This window comes from Oreochromis aureus, linkage group 7 (genome assembly GCF_013358895.1).
Source record: "Oreochromis aureus strain Israel breed Guangdong linkage group 7, ZZ_aureus, whole genome shotgun sequence".
In the NCBI taxonomy this organism is placed as follows: Eukaryota; Metazoa; Chordata; class Actinopteri; order Cichliformes; family Cichlidae; genus Oreochromis; species Oreochromis aureus.
In genome coordinates, this window is record NC_052948.1 from 22,306,022 (window position 1) to 22,326,170 (window position 20,149).

General features: G+C 38.4%; 1 long non-coding RNA gene across 1 annotated transcript in view; it reads right to left on the reverse strand.

The window, feature by feature from the left end:
- Window positions 1-20,149, reverse strand: part of LOC116314012 — a 43,721-nt gene that overhangs the window by 18,595 nt on the left and 4,977 nt on the right. Inside the window, exon 3 of the long non-coding RNA XR_005613999.1 lies at window positions 472-549. This is a non-coding gene — a long non-coding RNA (uncharacterized LOC116314012). The remainder of the gene's footprint in view (window positions 1-471; window positions 550-20,149) is intronic.

Consider the following 20,149-nt stretch of genomic DNA (forward strand, 5'->3'; position numbering starts at 1 on the left):
ATGGTTTTATTTTTATTTATTTATTTTTTATATGATAATCAATAAAAAAATAATTAAAATAATAATTGCATCGCCCCTTGTTACAAAAATAAATAAATACTGACTGAAATAATATGACAGTGTGATTTAATTAAAATAAGATATTTAATTATTTATGATTAAAAGCAAATGATATATATATTTTTTAAACATGTTTATTTGTGCATACCTGTGCTCATGAATGAATGATAAAAACATGTTGGAAAAAAATAAACAAGATAGTGTGTGTGTGTGTGTGTGTGTGCAGTGAGATGATGACGAGAGATCAAGTAGAAGAGAGAGTGTGAGAGTGAGTCAATAACTGTACAAAAGCATCAGTATACGAGTGAGAATTTACTTGTGAAATTGTGTATTCCTGACATATGCAAATACTTGTGAGAGTGTGTGTGTGTGTGTGTGTGTGTGTGTGTGTGTGTGTGTGTGTGTGTTTACCGTCATCCATTAACTGTGAAGGCAAAGTGAGGCAACAGTTTGTTATCACGTCTGATTCAACTTGTTCGTGAACGGCTCCTGTTTTGGAAAAAAAGAAAAAAGAGAAAAGAGAAAAGAAATATGTATTTAAATAAAGTTGAGGTACGAGACGAAGCTATAGTTTGACTTTATAGTTTGAACTGACTAAATTAAAAAGTAAAGTGAAGTTATTCTATTAAAAGTTGTTTTGTCTAATCAACAGTTCAGTCCTCAAAGTAACAGTTGCAAGACAGGAAAACTATTAACAGCTCCTGTCTGTACATGTGCATGTGTGCATGTGCATGTAAATGAAAGTGCATGTGTGCATGTGCATCCATGTCTGTTTATTAATGTGATCCTGCCCATTGATGGCACAGCATCAGTGAAATATTTCAAGGAATAATTTAACCCGCTGACGTAAGTGTTTGCATGGGTTAGAGGAAGAAAGGCTCGGATGTGAAATTTTGTCTATTTATATTTGTGCGTTTGCGTGCGTCTGTGTGAGAATTAAATGGATTGTATGCTGTGATGCTTTATTCATCTCTGTCTATGAAGCCACAGAGACAGCGAGCCCTCAGAGTGCTGTTGACGTCCGGACATGCACTGGTGTGAGTGTGTTTTTTTGTCTGAGTGCGTGTGTTCCTCCCTCCTTCCTACTTTGCTGAATCACTTTTCATGACCACCTATTTGGACGAGCAATTTGTTTTTGGCTCATTTGACCAAAAAAGCAGATCTGTGTTGGTTAGGTGAGGCTAGACAACAGATAAAAGCCTCAGATTCAAAGTCAAATACATTGTCAGTAAAAGTGTCCCTCAGTGCTCCCATAACCAGACAGAAGGGTGGAACAAGGTGGTGGAAAGGCGGCTACAGGACATGCAGGCAAGGTGATCCAAACTGATGTGCCTTTTTGTCCTTCACTATCACATGGATAAATGTCTACACAGACCCACACGTCTTTAAAAAATATGCCAACTTTATACCAAACAACCTTAAATTTAATAGACATTACTGTCAAATTAATAGTTTTATCATGGTTCTCAAAGGTAAGAAAGGCTCAAATTGCCCTTCTTTTATCAAAATAATCAGCTGTAAAAAAAAACAAAACAACAAGAGTATTTTCCACATTTTTCAGATGAGCCTAAACCAAAAAAAGGAGTTGTTTTTATTTTCCAGAAAAAGGTGAGTGTTTTTCTTTTGCTTGTTTGCTGTAAGAAAGCAAATGCTAACCAAGAGACTGTGTCACAGTGATCAAGGATTTGAGCAAGAGAGCTGCTTCATATGAGGAGCATGTTATTTATGTACTCTAACTGGGACATACATTAACATAGACTAATCAAACACATATCTTGGGTACCTCTTATGCTTACTGAAACAAGTACCTGGCATAACTTTACATGATCATGTGAGGTGTTTGCATACACAGGTATCGTACATGTGTGAGAAGGGGCTTGAAGGTTATAGCCTAAACTAAAGACACAATATTACAGCCAAGGTCTTAATGCACACTCAATCATCCAGGTAAGGAAATCACAGAAAGTTGATTCTGCTCATCTGGACGCAGCAGTTTCAGTGGCAAAACCATTTCGTCACTCATCCAAGAGGCTTCTTCAGTCCCAGCTGACTGCAGGTTTCTCCAGCCTTATAAAAAGTATATTGGCATAATGACCAAAACTAACACCATTGCCTAATAATGGGCTGTGAGTTCTGTTTCATGATCGTTAATATGCAAAATGTCATGAAGGGGGGTAATTAGGGAATGGGTGTGCAGCATTGTAAGATGGTAAAACGTGAAAAGAGAACAACCATTCACCATCTTACAAAGCTGGAACTACAGCCATTCCCCAACTATCTGTGAATGGCACTCATGGCCATTGATCAGTGGTCATTATGTTTTGGATATCATGACAGTTTCAGTTTCACTGAGCTCACAGCCCATTGTTAGTCAGTCTGCTAGTTTCAGTCATTATGCAAATATACTGTTGGTCAGGTTGGGAAAACCTGCAGTCAGCTGAGACTGAAGAGGTCACTTGGATGAGTGGCAAAACGTTTCTGCAACCGAAAATGCTGCATCCGGGTGATGAGAATCAACTTCCTGGGATTACATATAATCCTTAAACTATCCTGATCAGGGAATACTGTGGATTTAAAATTTGTGCAACACTCTCAACAGGCAATCAAAACACAGGAAATAGTCCCACTATTAGTCCCTTAATAGTTCCACCTGTGAGTCAGATGACAGGAGATTTACACACCTCAGCTGAAGAAGATAGTATCGATACCCACACATAGCCTGGGAAAATAACCTGAGAACTCTCACAATGTCATATAACTCTATGAAACAATACTTGAAAAGTGAATCAGCATGAAGCGCATCTACAGTAATTAGAAATCGTGTTAAAGAGATAAAAACTTGACAGCGTGTTTGGACTTCTCATTTCAACTCATATAACAAATGAAATCCAACTACTCCAGACTCAATACATAATGAAAAAGCTTATGACAAGGGGAGGAAAAGTCTCAGTAGAGTCGCAAAATAATGATAATGTAATATTTGTAAGTGTAAAAGAAGGAAAACTTTGTCTTTCAAGGCTCAAGTGGCATAACCATGTAAAGGTGTGGATGACATCAGCAGGGAAGCTGAAACAGTTGGATGGTTGCCATAGCATCAAAAGTACTGCATACGATTGACAAATTTAGAAAACCAAACATTTTATGGATTTACTCATAATGCTTTGATGGAACAGTAAAATATAGACAGCTCAATCCAAAAGTTCAACCACAGAACTCAGAACAGTAACACAACTGATTACCTCACTTTTTGTAAGTTAACAAAGGTAAAAGAAGGCAAATATTTTTATTAAATGTTATATTTTAGATCCATAAGTAATGTTAAAACTATTTTAGCATTCTAACATGAAGGGAATAAAAATGTTTGTTTTTTAAAACACAACTTGAGCACCAAAGCCACAAACATATCAGAGCAAAGAGAAAACCTATAATATTGGAGCATGTGTAATGTTTGACATTTACAGTTTACAGTCCCAGAATTTCATCATCATCCTCACTTAAGACAAAATAGCAACTTGTGGCACAAAAAGATGAGGCTAATAGAAAAGCGCCAAAATCTGCAGTTGTTTGAGTCTTCACTTGAAGCTGACTTCCAATTCAAGTCAGTCCTCACAGAATCCCATGGAAAAAAAAGTCTGTTTATGGCATTGTAGTACAGATGACTTTAGTCTCTGTGAAGTTTCCTCTTTTATAACAACTGCATAGCAGGTGATTTTTTTTTCTTGCACTTCAATTTGGTTTCAATTAGGACTCAAATTTATGGGTGTACCTCCTTTAGTTGATAAGTGTGCTAACACACAGCTGTAGGTCCATGGGTCATTGAACTGGACCTCTCTTTGTGCCGATGGCACCTCTTAGAGGATTTTTAATGGAAAAATTCTTTAAAAAATAAACACAATGGCTTGCTGAGTAGTAAAGGCTGTACAAGAAGTTTATGCTTCATTTTTATTGAATGAAACTCTTGCATTTTGCTACACTGTTACTTAGCACTAATTGGCAGACTTGTGTGCCTGTGCATTAAACTCATATTTTCAATGAATGCATTGCTATTAAACCTTCCTGATCTCACTCCAACCAGTGTTTCAGAAGGGCAAGTTCTGTCTGCAATAAAACAAAGTCTTAAAACTGTAGGGTCCAAAAACCAATGTGTGATGGCACAGTACTATCTCCATCTTTTATATACAGTTTCTAAAAGATACAACAATATTAATAGGCAAGTGCAGACTACGGGAGATGCACACAGTGGAATGATATCCTCAAGTGATGTTACTTAATCTGTAAAATAGTTTACAGTAATAAAACAGAATCAGTGTCATCAGCTCACAAAGAGATAAAATATCACTGAATAACTGAATATTTATAGAAATATAAAAATGTATTATATTTATTATGAATAGCTCTTGGGTTTTTTGTACATTTTGCACATATTCTAACAGATCTACCAATAACTCAAAATCAGAGTAGCGTCAGCCATAAAAATAAAGAACAGTCATGGTTAAAAAAAATAACTGCTGGCAGGGTGTGAGAAATGAACAGTCGTCTCTTGCAACACATTTTGAAGCCCATTATCTTTTTATGATATGTAAGAAGAAAGAGAAAACATTTTAACAACAAGATATTAATTGCCTGACAGACAGAAGTGATCACAAGGCCAGTTAAGTAACACATCAGCTAAATATGAATGTTTTTATTGTGATTTTGTTGTTGTTGAGGGGACTTGATATAAAACAGTTAACTTATATCTAATATCTGACAGTTGTAACTATCTATATTCTATAAATGGTTCAGCATTATATATGGTAATGGTAGTTCACATTGATCATTGAGGTTTCTTAGAAACTAAACTGCACAGTTAAGATGGAAGTTATAACATGACACGTTCACATTAAAGGTGATAATTAAAGATATGAATTATAGGTATTTTGGTCTCCCAAATAAGGATGGTTTACCTGAAAACAGCTATTGTTAGGGCAAATCTCCAAACTTGTTTGCAAGACACTGCATAGAATTTCATGCAGCTTTCATTCATGCAACTGTTCCTAATAGTTCATGCTGTATACCCTCTTGGTCCCAAGCATGACCATATGTAATTAAAACAGTCACAGTGCTCAATAATCAGGCTATCAAAGGCCTGGCCAAGGTAGAATTTAGATTTCATCACTGTGCATACACTCACTAGCCACTTTGTTAGGTAAATATGTTCACCTGTACATTAAGTCGATTATCTAATCAGCCAAATACATGGCATCAAAATGGGAAACAAAGGTAATTTAAGTGACTTTAAAAATGAAATGGCATGGTTGCTGGTGCCAGATGGACTCTCAATCTCAATATTTCAGACTGAAAAACAGAAAATGCCTTGTTGATGTCAGAGATTGGAGGAGAGTGGCCAGAGTGTTTCAAACTGACAGTAACTAAATTAATCACTCGTGATGACCAACATATGCAGCGGAGCATCTCTGAGCATGCAATATTTCAAACCTCAAAGCAGATGGACTACAGTAGCAGAAGCAGAAAACCCCAACAAGTGCCTCTCCTGACCATGATGGTGAGTTCACTGTACTCAAATGACCTCCACAGTCATCAGATCTCAGTCTAATGGAGCACCTTTGTGATGTCGAGGAACAGGAGGGTCACATCATCTATGTGTAGCTGAAAAATCTGCAGCAGCTGTGCGATGCCATCATGTCAATATGTAACTAATTTTCTGAGAAATGTTTCCAGCACTTTGTTGAGTCTATGTCAGGAAGGATTAAGGATTTTTGAAGGTAAAAAGGGTCCAACCCAGTACTAGAAAGGTGTATCTAATAACATGTTCTATGACTTAAGATTTTCAGTTTTGAATTTTTTTTAATTACTCCAAGTTGAATCTTACTTATTACTTACTTAACTTATTTAAGACTGTTCATAAAATACATAGTGCTGACAATTTAATGCTTTTATAACTTATGTAAACTGTCATTAACACCTAAAATATACGTGATGGAGAAAGTGTAGCGTTAGACACTTCATTTATACAAAGTGCATTTCCTGTAACTTGCTACCTGCCAGTTCAAAGCAGCTTCTTAAACGTTTCTGTATAACAGTGAAGTCCCAGCTAAAAGCTAGCTATATGAACTCTTTCATATAGAAAACTCTTTCTGTTTTTGTGCTGTGTTTTATTTTTTCTTTTGTAGGTACTTGCTTTAATCTAGTATTATAGAAAATAAATTTCAGACTGTTACATGCGTTAATGCCTATCAAGGGACGGGTGATGGAAATTAACATCATCCATACACATGGACGGTACACTGGCCTTAACCTCTGCAACCGTCAGTGTTAATCTGTATTTAAAGCTTGCAAATTGTATGATGATTTGAGCTTCCTGACTCACCATGTAACATAATTGGAATAATAATTAGTATTTTATAATTTTTTTTTAAATTGTGAAAGTTGGTTGTTGTGATTAACATTATGGTATTTATTAAAAATTGAAGAAAAAAAAACACTGAGAAAAAAAGAAGATTAAAGAATAGTCACAGAACCAGCACCTCATCTCACATTTTTAATAGATTAATGTCTGTTTTTGAATAGTTGGATACAACCAGAAAGAACTTAATATTTTCATTTGTTTGGCAAAATTATTATTTTTAGATTAAAAAAAGGAAGACCAAGAACATTTTTATTCAGATTTTTTCTACTTCTGTACTGTTGGTTTCATACTATATATACATTTCATCCTTCTAAGAAGACAATCTGGTCCACAGACTCTGAGTTCTAAGGCTTGTTGTTGCCCCATGTCTATGGGGAAACATAAGTTGGATAAAAATCAAAGATGCATTGCTACAAGCTGATATTGTAGGAGCTACAAAAATATGGTGGAGTTATATTGGAAGATTTCCTTGGTGTCCCTTGGTGGGAGGATAGTTTGAGTTTCCTCTATGTTGAGAACCTTTCTGCATCATCAGCAGGTATCCCCCTCTTCATGGCTGTTGTATTTGTCCTGGGAGCCTGGTTGCCTTGAAGGTAAAAATAGATGGCTACAAAAGGAGGTACCTGGTTCTTGTTGGCTATAGCTTTCTGGAAGCCCACCTATTTGGTGATTTCTGTTGGAACCTTGTCATGTCCCCTCTCCCAGTGCTTTTGGACATCCTCCCAAGATGTGGCTCAGTGTGCACAGTACTGCGCCACATTGCAGGCATGATGAGCTTCCTCCCTCCCCCAGATCTTTAAATTGCTTGGGGTTGGTAGATCAGCCATGGTGCATAATAAGAAGTTCTTTCCGGGACATTAGTCCAGCAAGTGCTTGGTCCCACTGCATCCAAAAGCCTGGGGATGCAAGCCCCATCGCCTTCACCCGGCAGTCATCTTCTGCTACCTCTGCACCCAAGCGACCTTGACAGACCACACTGATGATCTCTTGGGGCTTCCAGTATGCTTCTGGCTCCAATACTGCTTCTTGTGACTTCCACTTCCTGCTGCATCCAATGGATTTGTTGGCCTGTTGGATATTCCCGTCTTTTGATAGCAGGAGTGTACCCACTGCTCTTGCCTTAGTGGCTTTGAATTCTTCCACCAGTGATGAAACTGGTAATGGCTTTTAAGTGGTTTACAGCTTTACCAAGCTAAAGGGAGTGAGAATGCCCAACCATTTTCTCAGAAATTTGCTGCACAGCCTTTCCATTGCTTCCAATTGTGGCATGGGGAAGGCATACAGTAGGAATGGCCATTGTAGTCTGGGTATGATGTCATACTGAAAGCACCAAACCTTGAATTGTCAAGCAGCAGGCTTTTGTTAATTGATTTAAGCGAAGTACTTAACTGAGATTTGGCATCCCTGGGATTGCCGGTGTCCTTCAGGGAGCTATCATAATTCTTCCCAAGACATTGGATCCCTTGTTCTTGAGTTGTTAGAATCTCTGAAGGTTACTGAAAGTGTTTCTTGCCCATTTTCCTTTAAGGATGCTTCTGGATTTCTCCAGTTTAAATTCCACCCATGTCCATGTTGCCATCTTCTCCAGTGCACTCAGGATCCACTGTGTTGCCCTGGAATGATGAAGTCATCACAGTTAGATTGTCTAAGAACACTTGGCAGGCAGGATGTCTTGTGCTGTCCTCTGATTTAGAAACTCTGTACCTCATCCGCCTGCCTCTAGCGGTAGAGTCATTGCAAACAGGACAACAGAAACTGTACATCCTGCTATGATGCCCTTCTCCAGCCTATGTCACTTAAAGGTAAAGTTTTCCACAGCGAACCTCATCTTCAATCTATTCATGTATAACATTACAAGCTGGACTATCTCTGGTGGTATTAGATAGTTCTCTAATGAAAGAGTAGTTGTCAAACAGCTAACAGATCATCTGCAGAGGAATGGCTTATTTGAAGCGTTTCAGTCAGGTTTCAGAGCTCATCACAGCACAGAAACAGCTTTAGTGAAGGTTACAAATCATCTTCTTATGGCCTCTGACAGTGGACTCATCTCTGTGCTTGTCCTGCTAGACCTCAGTGCTGCGTTCGATACTGTTGACCATCATATCCTATTAGAGCGATTAGAACATGCTGTAGGTATTAAAGGTACTGTACTGCAGTGGTTTGTATCATATCTATCTAATAGACTCCAGTTTGTACATGTAAATGGAGAGTCCTCTTCACACACTAAGGTCAATTATGGTGTTCCACAGGGTTCAGTGCTAGGACCAATTCTATTTACATTATACATGCTTCCCCTAGGCAGCATCATTAGAAGACATAGCATAAATTTTCACTGCTATGCAGATGACACGCAGCTCTATCTATCCATGAAGCCAGGTAACACACACCAATTAGTTAAACTGCAGGAATGTCTTAAAGACATAAAGACCTGGATGGCCACTAACTTTCTGCTTCTTAATTCAGATAAAACTGAGGTTATTGTACTCGGCCCTGAAAATCTTAGAAATATGGTATCTAACCAGATTCTTACTCTGGATGGCATTACCTTGGCCTCCAGTAACACTGTGAGAAACCTTGGAGTCATTTTTGACCAGGACATGTCCTTCAATGCACATATTAAACAAATATGTAAGACTGCTTTCTTCCATTTGCACAACATCTCTAAAATTAGAAATATCCTGTCTCAGAGTGATGCTGAAAAACTAGTTCATGCATTTATTACTTCCAGGCTGGACTACTGTAATTCTTTATTATCAGGATGTCCTAAAAACTCGCTGAAAAGCCTTCAGCTGATCCAAAATGCTGCAGCAAGGGAACTGACAGGGACTAGAAAGAGAGAGCATATTTCTCCTGTTTTGGCTTCCCTTCATTGGCTTCCTGTTAAATCCAGAATTGAATTCAAAATCCTGCTCCTCACATACAAGGTCTTAAAATATCAGGCCCCATCTTATCTTAATGACCTTGTAGTACCATATCACCCTATTAGAGCACTTCACTCTCGCTCTGCAGGCCTACTTGCTGTTCCTAGAGTATTTAAAAGTAGAATGGGAGGGAGAGCCTTCAGTTTTCAGGCCCCTCTTCTGTGGAACCAGCTTCCAGTTTGGATTCAGGAGACAGACACTATCTCTACTTTCAAGATTAGGCTTAAAACTTTCCTTTTTGCTAAAGCATATAGTTAGGGCTGGACCAGGTGACCCTGAATCCTCCCTTAGTTATGCTGCAATAGACGTGAGGCTGCCGGGATTCCCATGATGCATTGAGTTTTCCTTTCCAGTCACCTTTCTCACTCACTATGTGTTAATAGACCTCTCTGCATCGAATCATATCTGTTATTAATCTCTGTCTCTCTTCCACAGCATGTCTTTCATCCTGTCTTGCTTCTCTCACCCCAACCGGTCCCAGCAGATGGCCCCGCCCCTCCCTGAGCCTGGCTCTGCCGGAGGTTTCTTCCTGTTAAAAGGGAGTTTTTCCTTCCCACTGTCGCCAAAGTGGTTGCTCATAGGGGGTCATATGATTGTTGGGTTTTTCTCTGTATTTATTATTGTGCTATCTACTGTACAATATAAAGCGCCTTGAGGCGACTTTTGTTGTGATTTGGCGCTATATAAATAAAATTGAATTGAATTGAATTGAATTAATGCAGGTTGAACCAGCTGGTCGGGTACATTCAGGTAATGTTTTCACTGGATCCAGCCATACATTAGAGAGTTTGGTGTTGTTACTCTTTGCTTCCTTATTAATCTAGCCAATCACTGATGTATGCTCCAGACAACTAGAATACCCTAACTCCTGCTTTCTGGGCACTAAGATCAGTGTATTCATTATTGAACAAATAAGATGTCAGTCTTTTAACAACAGTGGACCAGAATATTTTCCCCTCACCATCCAGTAGTGAATTCTCTTGAAACTCTTCAATCCCAACTGACATCTGCCCTTAGCAGCCCTCAGCAAGTGTCCAGAGGTTGAGCTCTTTCCTCTTTTTCCAGAGTGTTTGTAAGGGTTTGTATAAACCTTTCAGCTGAGGATAGTTCGTCTAGATCTTAGTGGTGCTACCACTAGACTCTCTCCATTCACATTCCTTGTTTGAGCAACATGAGTTGCCAGAGGGCCAGAGCACTGTGGTGTGCCTCCTGGCTCGGGTCCTCCATAGCATAGCTCATATACTCAGAGATTGCCCTCTTGGTCCTTTGCATTGCTGCAGTTGGTGAAGTCTGATGCTTAAATATTCTGCCATAGCTGGAGCAACCTCTTTTTACCTCACATACCTCTTTTGCCCAGTTTAGTTTTGTAGTTCTTATGCCGCTTTCTGGGTTTTTGGCTACATGATCTGTGCATTCTGGCAGAGTAATACCCCCTAATCTGCCTAGCCTTATTTCTTTCTTTAGTACTTGTAGTTTACTCATGCAGAGTGCTAACTCTAACACTATTGCCTGCTGCCTTTCTGAGCTGTTTTCTGTTTTTTCACGGATGTCTGTGGGTCTTCCCCTACTGCCAGTGGGCCTTTCCCCGTGGTCACAAGAATGCAAGTGAGATAAACATTGACGATGCATTGCTACAAGGTGACGTCTTTGTAGCTACAAAAATATGGTGGAGCTAGAGCGTAGCAAGATTTCCTTGATGTCACTTGGTGGGAGGATTGTTGGAGCTTCCTGTATGCTGAGGACCCTTCTGCATCATCAGCAGGTATCTCAGGTTCATAGCATTTTACTCCTTAACCTGTACTCTTCAAAAGGCAGTTAGGCTATTTCCCTAAATGACTTTCTTTAAGTGCTTCAGTTCCAAGGCAAGCTTTTGCAGAAAGTAGTGCATAGATGTTGCATAGGACCTCAGCAGCCCATTTCAATGAGAAAAATGTTTGCATGGCACCCTTTGATGACAGCTTCACCTATCAAGTCCAGGTACTTTGCTTTGTTTTGCTGGTTTAAAATTGCTAGCCTATCCTCCCATTGTACTGTAAGTTGAGCTAATAAGATACACCTACGAAAAAAAGAAAAAAAAACATTAAATAGAAATATACATATGCAAGAAATTTGTGAGATTCAAATACAATCTCTCTCATAGTACACACTCGCTAAACTAAGGCTACGTTCACACTGCAAGTCTTAACGCTCAATTCCGATTTTTTGATCAAATCTAATTTTTTTGTCTGGTTGTTCACACTACAAATAAAATATGACAGCAAACGCGCTCAAGTGTGAACGGTTCACGGCCCTCAAAGCGGCCCACATGCGCAAAAGAAGACATCACGAACAACGTGCTCTGTTTACGGAAGTAAAAATGGCGGCTACAGAGCTAGTAGGTGTTGTTGCAGCAGTCTATCAATTTCTGCACAGTTGTAACCAACAGAATTTTGACAAATTAATTAGAGAAAGAAAGAGAGCCCGTGCTTTAACAATGGCCGCCATGCTTTCTCGCTTATCTTCTCCGGCGCTGATAATTGGCGTCTGTCTTGTGTCAGTGATGTAAAAGACAGATTTAATGCGACATGACCATTCAAACAGCAGTCGCTTTCTAAAACATCAGATATGTATCGGATTCAGTACCACATACCAAAGAGACCTAGGTCGGATTTGAAAATATCGGATTTGTGTTGTTCAAACTGTCATACCATGATCGGATATGGGTCACATACGGTCAAAAAAGTCGGATTTGATGCGCTTTCGCCTGCAGTGTGAACGTAGCCTAATACTCATTTAAAATATTTAGACTTTAATCATCTCTTGTGTCACCTTTTTGGGGGGTTTTGTTTCTATTTGAAATTTAGCAAGAGCAATAAAAACAAAATGCAGATTTTTGAATGTGTATATACATAGGTTAAGATCATATTACAATCCAGTCTTGTTCAAAATATGAATCCTTTGTAGTGAATACACACAGAGCAAACTGGAGTTTAGGTCAGCTGATAACCAGCCCTTCAAGCCAATGTTTTGATCAGTTAAATGTTTTTCTGTTTTTCTATGATGTCATCAAACCATGATGCCAAGGCAATTTCAACTTTCCATGGATTTAGTAGCAAAAAAAAAAGAGAGAGAGAGAGTGGGTCTGACTTTTCTTAAAGCTTTTTAAGAAAATATAGCATCATCAATGCACGCATAAACCGACATATAACTGACATATAAAAGTAGTTTATATGTCAGACAGTGCAAAACTAAAATGCATTCAGTTTACAATTATCCATGCTAAAGAAAAATATCAAAAGTCTGCTAAAAGTGTTCATTCAGTGTCTGGTTAATTGACACATTTCAGTCTACTATTTGAAGACCATAGTTTATTTCTAGTCGCTGAATTGTTGAGTACAAAACTGAAGACCTTTGGCATAGACACTTCAATACAGAAAACAAGTCAACTTCCAACTGGAATTTAACCTCAAAAAGTTATCGTCTTGATGCATGCTCAATCATTCAGTTAAGTAAATCTCCAAAACCTACAGGCCAGTGGACACTCTTTCAATGATGAGGATGTACACATCCTGGACAGGGAGGAACGCTGGTTTGAGCGCGGAGTCAAGGAGGCCATTTACGTGAAAAGGGAAAGACCATCTCTGAATCGAGGAGGGGGCCTAAGGGTACATCTTTCGCCATCATACAATGCTGTGATTGTAGCCATTCCCCAACTCTCTGTGAATGGTACTCATGGCTATTGATCAGTGGTATTTGAACAGTGGTTGCTGATCAATGGTCATGAGAATTTGCATAATTATGATGAAGGAACTGACCTCCCAGCCCATTGTTCCTTCAGTGGGCTGGTTTCAGTCATTATGGAAATATACTGTTTATAAGATTGGGAAAACCTGCAGTCAGCTGAGACTGAAGAAGTCACTTGGATGAGTGAGGAAATGTTTCTCCCACTGAAAACGCTACGTCCAGATGAACAGAATCAGCTTTTGGAGACTCAAAAAGTTATCCAACCAGAAAACAGGAGACAGATATTTTTCACCTTATTTTGTTTCAGTTTAGGAACAAAAGCAACTTAACAAATTGTTTAGCTTCAAAATAGGATTAAAAGGATTAAAATAATGGATTTTCTTATGAAAGTATTGTCAAGGTATAAAAGTTGCTGACCAAAGGAAGGCCAGAGCAAGTGTAAAAGTCCAATGAGATGGACATCTGAGGTCTTTTCATAATGAAGGGAAATGAACCCTTAGCATATCATTTTAAAAACAGTAACATATCTTTAAACACTGGCCTGATTTCATGATAACATATTCACAAACAGGACTGGCGTGCTCACAGTGTGTAATATCTCCATGATTGAGGTAAACCTGTGTAATTCAAATATTGAGAATTTTCCTAATGCTGTTCCATCTGTCACCACAGTTCAGTTATGCACTGTCTTAATTATCGTAACATACAGCTTGTGGCCAGTTTTTTAAACATGCCTCGATCTTCAGATGCCTGTAATTTGTTTTTACTGATACAGAAGTCTTTCAGGACAAAGGTCATGTACATTAAACACACATACAACAAGTTTCTAATCACATATAAATGGAAAGGCAAAATGATTGTGTTTCACTAGATTACCATGTTTACACTTGGCAGTCAACAATGCCCCACTGCTAACTGAATAATGAGCTCTGTAAAATTGGTTATGGCACTGGATTGCGTTAGGTTGTACAGTTGTACCTAGTAAAAATGAGCACTGAGTATAATTTTAATGTTTTCAAAAAAAGAAGGTGTGATTTGTCAGTGTAGTCCACTCCCTAATATCTCTCCTTTTTCTAGTGTCTGTTTGTTACTTTGTTTGAGACACGTATCTGGTGATGATACAAAAATGTTTGATTTTGATTAACAGGATGACAACGTTGACCTTACAACTAAAAAATTTTGTTTTGTTTTTTTGAGGGGGAGTATGTATGTACCTTAATCCAAGAAGCCAATGCTGGATCAGGAACAATTAGCTGCACAGGGTGAGGAGATGGAGGACACGGGCGTGAAGAAGACGAGAGAGACAAAGTAGCAGGCATTCAGGGTGGAGAAATGGAAGAGCAGAAAGCGAAGGGGTGGGAGGTAAAAAAAGAAAGAAGAGAAGAACTCATCTGCTGGGTTTCAGTCAGTCAGGATTTCCCCTCTGTCAATCCTCACCTCAGGCCCCTGAGAGAGACGGAGTGAATGAGAGAGAAGGATAAAGGGAGGGAGAGACAGAGACAGATGAGAGGGAAGCGGCAGAGAGGGGAATCACAAGTGAGACGGAAACTTGGAAACAGGAGCAGAAGAGATGAGGGATACAGGCAAAAACTTGAAAACATGGAGAAAAAAAGGAAAAGAAAGGAAAGCAGTATGAAACTGTAAATCAGATCAAAGAAAGGATGGTGATAAGGGATGGGATGGACTAGATGACAGTTACAGGTAGCATTGGTGTAGCTACCAGATGAGATGATATGTCTTCTTCTAATGCCCTTAAACCCTCAAACCTTTTATATGTCATTCATGGTCAGCAGTGTAATCACATGCAATCACTGGCAGTGGTCTTCCACACCTGTCCTGTATTCTGATTACCTGCACATACGGGAATTAACAGATAATGATGATAGGTTATCCAGAGCAACTTATCTAATCCAAAACTGACACTTCTTACACCACATAAAAGCTGAAATTTTTATTTTGAATCGTTTTGTAATTTACTTTGCTTTTAATTTTACATAATCTAATTAATTCCTACCTCTGCAACTTCACATAATAAGGAATAAGGAACTAAAACAATATGAAGGTTTGTAAAGCAAAATAAGACTGTAACATATTGTACCAAAATATGGTATTTTTCATAAGCATATGCACTTTTTTAAGGCAGTACTATAACTAGAAAGAGTAGCTATAGTGAGCTCTTAAATAATGCACTGCAGGAGGCAAGCTGGATACCTCTACCTACTCAGACAAGTGACCAGTTTTACTGTGCTCTGCTGTGCTGTGATAATGTACTGCTGTAAGATACATGGAATCATAAAATATGTGAATTTATATATAGTGGTGAAAAATGAACACACACAGCATTGTGATTAAGAGCTTCCTCTACACTGCCCATCGTAAGCAATATTTACTTGTTCTAAATTTGGCTAAAGTCCACTTCAAGGTTGCCTCCTTACGCACCTCTGAAATTCCTCAGCAGAGCCAGAGGCTGACGGTATTGTTTCCTATGCCTTTAGAATATTATCCTGAACTCTCTTTCTGACCACTTTCATGAGGGCATTTGCATTATCATTGTGGACTTCAAAAATACACGGAGAGGAACTGTCAACTTCTGAGTCCAACAACTAGCTCTGAGAGGTCTGTCCCTTGACTGGGCCATTGCAGTCTTTTTATACTCTTTTTTTCTCAGCTATTCTGTTGTACCTGATGTGCTTGGAATCATTGTCCTGTTGCATGGCCCAGTGTTGGTTAAACTTTAGCTATCGGACAGATGGCCTCACTCCAAGCCCAAACCATTCATCCTGCGTGACAGTTGATATGAGGTGTTTGTGTTGATTTGGTTTTTGCCAAATATATATTAAACTTTAATTGGGTACTATAGCCGAACAGCTCCACTTAGTCTCTTCTGACCCAGGGACATTGTTCTAGTCTTGTGGTTTATTTAGATTCTGCTTTGCAAACCTAAGCCTCTTTTTTTAGAGAGAAAAGATCCAAACAAGGCATACTTGTTCACTTTTTTTTAGTATACCATCATGACTTTATCATTTAAAATGCTAACTGAGATGTTGCTCTTCCTTTTTTGTAGTCTCTCTGAGCATTTCACAGTCTGACCTTGGGACCTTGAATTTGTTGGGATGTACACTCTTGGCAAAATTGGCAACTGTCTGAATGTTTCCTACTTGTGAATAATCTTTTTCCCTGCAGAATGATGGACATCAGATAATTTGAAAATGACCAGATAAATCCTCCCAGATTGACAGGAATCCTTCATTGCTGGTGTATCTCCAGTCTTTCTAAGATCACTACAAGCTTCTCCTTACTGTCTTAATTCCTATGGTAGTGGTAAGGATGCACCTCTTCTCTTAATTTTTTGCCAATTACATGAAATAATGTGGTATGTCATGTGTTGGTCAACTCAGGTGAGACAGTTTGTCGATGCAGTGGCTGCAGCTCAGGAGGTACCGCAGATCATCTACAAATCGGAAGGCTGGTTGCTGGTGGCTGCACCACTCTGTATGCCAAAGTATCCTAGGGCAAGATACTAAACCCTGAGTTGCTCCCTAATGCGTTCATCGGAGTGTGAATGTGTGTTAAGGTTAGAAAGCACTTGTAGAAAAACAGTGTTTTTATGAATGCGTGTGTGAATGGGTGAATGAGACATGCTGTATAAAGTGTTTTGAGTGCTCAAGTTGAGTAGAAGAGCGCTATTTAAGAACCAGTTTAATTGCCTAAATTTAAGGACCTGAAGGGGTTTTTTTTATTATTGTGTCCAGATATGTCAGTAAGTACTTGACTGTATTTACTTAAATAGCACGGAGGTACAAATTTGAGGTACTAGATTTGTGTATGATCTTTCCATACATACTGTATCATACAGATACAGATACTTAATCTGTACATAATAGTAAAATTTTAATTGAGACACACACATTAACCCAGTGTTCCAACCACATACAACTAATGTAGTAATGTGCAGGTTGAAGACTTCAACATATTTAGGGTTCTGCTACAACAGCCATTTAATGTCTATAATTTAATGAGAACCAGAATGCAACTACTTAAACTTTTTAACTAAATATAGGCTGGTGTTTGTAAGAAATTGAGAAGACTTTTAACCTGAAGGTTTCCAAATCAATGCATACACTCAATCTGCAATTATAATCTGAAGAATTCATTTCATATTCAAGATAATCCAATGTAGCCATACTCCAGTGTCTGTTCACGTGCTGAAATAATTATCATACAAGTAATGTGATTAACAGCAAAGCTCATCAGGCTCAGTTATCAATGCAAAAGAAAAAAAAGTAAGTACAGAATGCACACACACTGTGGAATCTTGGTGTGGATAAATTAATGTATGTTCTGCATCACATGTGAGCCTACAGCTCGGGCGTATAAAACGTTGCTCAGCTAAAAATAAATAAAGGGCTCGAGAGAGAAGCGAAAAGCATTGTGCGCTGTGAGTCACGGCCAGCAGTGGTGGTGACGATACACTCCCCCCATTACACACACACACACACACACACACACACACACACACACACACACACACACACACACACACACACAGAGCGAAAATCACACTTTCTCCTCCCCATTCAAATGCTGAACCATCCGGTTCTCAGCATCATCACACCAAGATCTCCAGAAGCACCAAAAGACTTTGCTCTACACAGTGACACAGTGAAACACACACGGCAGCGAACCAGACAAAAATATTCAGCCATTATTAGAAGACAAACAAAATACAAAAGCATCAATTATGCAGAAAGCGCTCATTTCTGTGTTGTCCCTTGAAAGGTCCCCATTAAACTCACGCTACTTCTATTAAAGGTTTATAATATTGAAGTTTAGATTTATTTTTACATTTTATTAATATGAAGAGTTACCTAAAAAATGGATAACACATCGCAAAAAAGAATGAAATGGGACAAACAAGCAAACACACTATAATTGTGGACCAATGAAAAAAAATTAAGCCCTGTAGGGAAATTCCACTTGAAGGGAGAATTATTATCACTTTCTTATGCATGTTTTCTTAGATAGATACTTGTCAGTATGCGAATCTTAAAGGAAAACATCACCATCACCATGGGTGGACTCGTTGTTTGTTTGTTTGTTTTTTTGGGTTTTTTTTGTTTTGCATGATAAGCAGGGATTTTTTTCTCAACAAAAAAAGAGAAAAAAAAGTCACCATTTGGATATATGGAAAAAAATTGATTTTGTAGAGAATTTTAGTCAACATATTGATATAAGATTGGTCTACAAAAAAAAACGTTTTCTTCTTCTGGCAGCTATAAACTGTTCAGTTACAACCTGATTTTAATTAGTAAAACTGAATGAATTTCAACACTCAGTGCTGACTGGCCAACATCAGCACAGTATTTAATTCTGTGCTAATGCTGCAGTGACTGTCACTTTGTTCATGACCGGCCACTCCTGCACATGCAGCAGACTTTCTTAGAGCCCCATAGTTTCCATCACAGGATCTACACGTAAATCTTTGGCAATTGTTTGTGTCAAAGTTTATCAGATAAAACTAGTTTTCTCATGAACATCTAGACAAAGGACGTTCCTTTTGGATTAATGTGCTCTAGCTAAGCAAAGGAAGTCAATATGGGTTTTTACACAACAGAGTCATGCCTTTGCATTTGTTTCATTGTCCCTGAGCAGCTTGCAGTCACTGACTCATCTATGAATTCTGTATCATACAAAAATACACAGAGCACTTGATGTCTGAAAGTTGAAGTTGAAGCAAAGTTGAAGCAAAAGTGGGGCTTTTACTGAGATAATAATCCTAAACACACAAAAGCATCCATCAAAGGAAAAATAGAAAAGGTTAAAAAACCCAATTATGTTCTTTTTTTAATCTTGCTGAAATGAGCAATACTTTCAAAGAAACATCTTGCAACTGAAGGGATTTTGGAAGAGTGGTCAAAAATTTAAGAAAGCTAAATTAAGAGAATGGTAACCATATAAGAAGTTATTTCCACCAAAGGGGTCAATACAAGCTTCTGATGAGTTGTGCTTTTGTGATTTTCTTGTTGAGTTAATTATTACAACAGCTAATTCTCCCTTTTGGATTTCTGGAAATACACCAATTTTATCTGCAAGTAATAGTTCAAAGAAAAACAAAAAAAGATACCAGCAGCAGATTTGACAGCACAACTGGTTGGGACTCAGTGGCGCAGTGGTTTAGACTGTCACCTCACAGCAAGGTTCTTGTTTCACAGTACTTGTTGGCTTCTCATTCCTATGTGGTTCTATGTAACGTACTTCCAGCAACTTAGCCTTCCTGCCACAGTTTAAATACATGGGTGTCGGGATAATTGGTTATTCCAAAATTGGTATAGGTGTAGATGAAAAAGTATGTGATTGTCAATCCATTTTGACACCCTGTTCTATATACATATTCTTTATTTATCAAGTTAAAAAGTCTCATTGAGATTAAAAATATCTTTTGTACAGAGTGTACCTTGCCTTCTGCCCTATGACAGCTGGGATAAATTCCAGCACCCTGTTAACTCTTAAGCTGGATAAGTGATTAAGAAAATGACTGGATGGAATAAATGTAATTTCCTCGGCATGTACTTTTTTTCACGACTGAATGCCTTTCACAGTTTTATCGTAGATGTCTACATTGAGTTTCTTGGACTTTGTGACCTAGTTTTTACCTTGTCATGTGCATTGTGAGACCTTATACATACACGGGTGCGAGTCTTTGTTAACTATAAAGTTTTAGATGCCTAGGATACAACTAGATACAACTAGACACAATCTGGCACAGCACAACTATGGTCTGGAATAGTTTTGTCAATGAGAGATTTCAGATTTTGAGTTTTGCGGTCACTTGGATCTGCACAAATACACCTGCCAAGTACAACTGTTGAATTACATTAATGTTAGTAGACTGACAAAGAACAGAACGAGATACCTTGATTAATTTGTGACTAATTTATGAGAAAAACTGACTTGGTCACAGCAACAACAACAGTAATCTCATGTAACTGACATATGTTAACATACTATACATATGGGATGACTTAAAATAGACTTA